Source organism: Myotis brandtii, unplaced genomic scaffold (genome assembly GCF_000412655.1).
Source record: "Myotis brandtii unplaced genomic scaffold, ASM41265v1 scaffold248, whole genome shotgun sequence".
In the NCBI taxonomy this organism is placed as follows: Eukaryota; Metazoa; Chordata; class Mammalia; order Chiroptera; family Vespertilionidae; genus Myotis; species Myotis brandtii.
Genome location: NW_005359397.1, coordinates 2,623,519 through 2,628,698, shown reverse-complemented (window position 1 = coordinate 2,628,698; position 5,180 = coordinate 2,623,519). Strand labels below are relative to the sequence as shown.

The window sequence follows — 5,180 nt, the reverse complement described above, 5'->3', positions numbered from 1 at the left end:
GACATGCTTGTCAGGCTCAGAACCCGGATCTGGTTATGCCACCCCGTCCATGTTCAAAACACTTTTCCCCCTATTTTATTGGAGTTATTTTTCTTCTTGTTTTTTTATTCAGATAGAATTGCCCTGTAAATTGTGTAAATTTAACGTGTTGATTTGATACACTTATATACTGCTATGCGATTTCCATTGTAGTGTTATATTAGGGACCACCTCCATCACCTCATACCATTTATTGTGGCTATACTGTTATAACACACACGGTTGTTAACATAGTTATAACATAGGATTTATTGTTAATTTTAAAGGAATTAATACTATATTTTTAATTTCTCAGCACTAATTTGTAATATGCTAAATATTGACAGATATAATCCAGAGAAATAAAGGCTCTCTGGGGGTCTTAATTTTAAAAGTATAAAGTTTGATAACTGTTGAACTACTGAGACATAGAAAATCTTATTTGAAGTGTTCCTCTTTGATTGCTCTTAAAAACGACAACAACAAAAAAAACTTTTTAAAGTCACACCTCTTGAAGCTCTTTGATTCCTGGACAATGTGAGGTCAATAATATTCCACAGAGTCGGGAGCCCATTGGTTTCTGTCTTCAGACCCATGGGCTCTCAGACAGTGAGGGAAAGGGTCTTGGAACAACTCGAACCTCTCTAAGCCTGTCTTCCCACCTATAAAATGTACCTGTCTCCCAGAATTTATAGGATGTTCGGGGAGTAAAAAAAGTTGACCAAAATGTTAAATACCTAGTATAGCAGCAAAGAGAAAGCCGCTTGGAGGAAGAAAGCAGGGACATGTAAACGCAGTGTGCGTCCGGGAACCCACAGGCGAGGCTAGTGGAGAACTGGGGATTGAGAGGCAACAGGGAAAGACTGGCACGTGTCTACGGTTGCACAATGTGGAAATGTCCATTGTCACAAAGGGGATCAGGATGGCCCTGTGCTTTAGGAAGTAATTGTTATCTCCTGGTTTCCCTGCTTCGTTCCCATGGCAGGGGGTGGGGTCCTGCCTGTCTTCAAGCGCCTGAAGACCAGGGTTCAGCCTTAGCCTGGACCCTCGTGTGCTCAGGTTGGGTCAGAATGTTCAGGTCTCTCCCGGCTCTGAGACGAGGTTGGACAGGCAGAATGGGGAAGGGGCTGGCTTGGCAATAGTCCCAGGGCAAAGGTCCAGTGGATCTGAGTAAACATAAGCCAATGGCAAGGCGCAGCAGGAAATGGCTAACTGGCCTTTTGTTTTCTTCTTTTTTTTTTTTGGAACACCTTACAATGCTTTTTAAATTAATTAATTAATTAAACTTTTATTTTGAGATCATTGTAAATACACATGCAATTGTAACAAGTAACACAGAAAGATGCCTTGTATCCTTTATCCAATTTATCCCAGTGGTAACATCTTGCAAAACTACAGTATAATATCACAACCAGGAACTTGACCTTGATGTAATTTATCAATCTTTTTTTTTTTAATCCTCACCCAAGGATATTTTTTCCAGTGATTTTTAGAGAGAGCGAAAAGGAGGGTGGTCGTAGGAGGGAGGAAGGGAGAGAGAGAGAGAGAGAGAGAGAGAGAGAGAGAGAGAGAGAGAGATATTGGTTGCCTCCTGCACGCGGCCCAACTGAGCCAGGGATCAAACCTGCAATCCTTTGGCTTGTAGGATAATTATCATATCTAGTTTTATAAGAAACTGTCAAACTGTTTTCAAGATGGGTTGTACCATTTTTCATTCCCACTAGCAACATGAGTGATCCAGTTTCTCTGCCAGCATTCTGACTGTCACTGGCTTTTATTTTAGCCATTTAGATCAGCGGTCGCCAACCTTTCGGACCTCACGGACCACCAGTGGTCCCGCAGACCACCAGTTGGCAACTGCTGATTCAGATAGATATTATTGTTGCCTTTTTTAAATGAGCTCAGAAGAGTTGAATTCACAACCACACCATGTCATCGATGGTCAGACCTCACTGGGGCCTAGTGGACCACATGTCTACTTTCCCCCCTTCCTCAAGTGATAAACATTCAGTGAACGCCTGCTTTGTGACAAGTTCTGATTCAGAGATGGATTAGGGACCGGCTCTGCCTTGTAGTAAATCCCAGTCAGTCTGTCTGTCTGTCAATCTATCTATAAATTCATTTAATCCTCCTGACAAGCTAATGAGGTAGGTACTATTATCATTCCATTTCATAGGTAAGGAAAGTGAGGCACAAAGAGATTAAGTAATTTACCCAACATCACACAGCTAGAAAATGAACAAGCCAACCTGCCTGGGGTTACCAGGAAAGGTTCTCCAGAGTAAAGGGCCACTGATCATCTCAAAGGATGAATAGGAAGGAGTTCACCAGGTCAGAGGGAGAGACATGGGCTGAGAGGGAGCCTGGCAATGTTCAAAGGCATGGAGAGGGGTTGACCATCATGAGGGAGTTCTGGAAACAACACACACAAACATGGCTTGAAGAGGATGTTGCTACTCAGCCCAAAGAGAACAGAAGTCTCGGGGGGGCAGTGGCGAGCAACTTGTGGCTGTAGACCAGACCTAACCTGAAAGGCCCCTGTGGCCCACAACATGGCCCACACGATGTTTTACAATCTCATAATTCACTGCTTGTGTCGAAAACTTGGAGACGTCATCGTCAAAATCGAATTTTCAGCTTTTCTTAGAACATCTCAGGACCTGGCCATGCTGGGCTCACATGGCCACAATCAGCAGGTGTGGAGTGGGACTGTCCCCTTCATACAAGCACATACCCTCTAATTTACCACAGTCCCCACTATCCCCCCATTACTCTCACCTGACCTCCTTCACTAAATGGCAACACTTGCTAACTCCTATGGTCATTTGTGCTTGCAAGCCCTGTCTTGGGCAAAATGAGACCAAAGTCTCCAAATATCCGCAGGTCCAATCTGCACAAGAGAGAGAAGATAGTCTGTGAGCCTCCCCAGTGCAGAACAGGACCAAGGTCCAGGGGAGTCACTGTGTGCACCCACAGAACAGACGCCAGCCTCCGGAGCTGTCCAACAAGCAGTTCCACAAGGCGCTCCTGGTCCAGTGGCTGTCTCAGGAGGTAGCCCATTCTTCATCACTCACTGGACAGTAAATTTCCACTATGTCATCAACCTGAGGACTCTGTAAGATTTCTTTCAGCCCCGAGATTCTGTACCCAGACAGCTACTCATTTCTTCATTATTAATTATTTACTGATCACTTGCCAAGTGGGAGACACCAAAAACATGCTAAGGCTGAAGATAAGAATAACCAGACCCAACACTTACACTGTGAAAGCACTTAGTTCCTTTGCAAGAACTTGCCCAGCCATCATCTCAGCCAAGTGTTTCCCTAAGTGTGGAAAGAGAATCCATACTGAAGGAATTTTCAGAAAGTACAGGGCAAGGTTTAATATAGCCTGGGCTCAGAGAAAACAAGTATCCCCTTTTCACTTCTTTTTTAATCTATCAGGTTGTCTCCAGGAGAAAGTGTCAGTTCAGTACTAATAGACCTTTAACATCATTATAACCATGCCAATCTCCCTTGTAAACAAAGAGAAAGCAGGCCCCGGGCAAGTGATTGTATCCAAGATAGAATGTAATGACATTGTTGTGTTTTCTGTGGATTTGTTTCTTTATAGTAGTGACATAAAATTTCCCTTTTTAATAAATCTACTTCAGCGGAAAGCTAGCAACGGGATAGCAACGAAAAATTAAATGATGATGGCATTTAGTGTTGGCAAAGATTGTTCATGATTGACATTTGGAAAAGCCACCTGGCCACCCATCCTCAATGATGACAATCTTATAGAGAAGCATTTGTACGAGTTCATTAGTTCATCTGACAAACAGTTATTAGGCATCTATCACATGCCAGGACGGTGCTAAGGGCTAGGGATACAGCCGAGTCAAAGATGGGCACAGTCCCTGCCCACTGGAAGGATGACACAACAGAGGCACAAGGGAGTGGGTGACATGCTCCAAGGATAGAGATTGAGCTAGTGCCTCGAACCCTGACTCCCAGTGCAGTGTTCCCTCCCTGGGTCCAAGCCCCAGGCAGACCAAAGACACTGCAATGAGCTCCCTGGCTCGGGCAGTTTGCTCAGGGTTAGGAATTAAGGGCAGTTGCCCAACCCCCTGGAGAAAGGTGAGGACGATGCCTCCCAGGGGCCAGTAAAAGGGGCCAGAGCACATTTTCTCTGACTTTGTTCCCCCTACCAGCCCCTCCCTTCTCGCCCCTCTGGGTTCCCTGGAGCTGGGGCTCCAGGACAGCTCCCTCTTGGCTACTGGTTTTCAGGTGACCTAGTTTTCCCCAATAGACACCTCCTCCCACCCCTGGCCGAGAAAACCCTGCTTGGTCTAATTAAAGACTTGCCACCCTACAGCTAACCCAGCAGCTGGGCGACTCCCAAGACAAGGTGCTGGCCTGCGTGCAGGGGCAGCCCACAGGGCTGGAGGTTGGCCCCCTTCCTGAAACCTGTGCACACCTGTCTTGTACTTCCAGAGACAGGCCTGGATGGTGATGGGGACACAGCCCAAACTGCCAGGACCTGGGAGAGTAACAGCATCATCCACCCTTAAAGGGGATCCCAAAGGCCTCATTTGGAGGATAACCAGCTCCTTGGAGACATGGAGCCAGTGTGTTGTGGAAACATCCAGGTGGATCATCCTGTGGAGAATTGGGCATGTGGAACCACAAGTCAATGGAGTGGCCAGGCTGGCTGGGCAGGTGTGGGAGGGGTCTGCAGAGGCCAGTTGTCAGAGCCCTGGAGAGGGGCTCCCGTGCTGCGTCAACCCTGCTGGGGGGGGGGGGGGGGGGGGGGCAGGGAGCTGTGTGATATGAGAAGAGAAATCAGAAGCAAGGCAGAAAAGAGTGGGGTACTTAATTTTTCCAACAACTGTCTGTGTGAAGTCGGATAGATGAGCCAAAATAGCCTGACTGTGGGCAGCAGGAAGTCTGAGGCCAAGGCATTTGACCCTCAGTGAGCAGGAGCAGGCTGTTAGGCGAGCCTTGATTCAACATCTGTTGCTGTCTGGCACCGCCTGAACTGACTCGTCTTGCTGCGTCCATTAACCCTAGCTGCCTCCGAGGGGAGAAACTGAGTCAGTACACAGCCAGGGAAGCAGGGGCTACGCTCCACAAAGCTGAGCCTTGAGGGGAAAGGGGGAGGAAGGTGCTGGGGCTTTGGAG

At 47.0% G+C, this 5,180-nt stretch overlaps 1 pseudogene; it reads left to right on the top strand.

Moving 5' to 3' along the window:
• The first annotated feature begins 2,570 nt into the window (after positions 1–2,570).
• LOC102247940 overlaps positions 2,571–5,180 on the top strand; it is a 17,731-nt pseudogene continuing 15,121 nt past the window's right edge.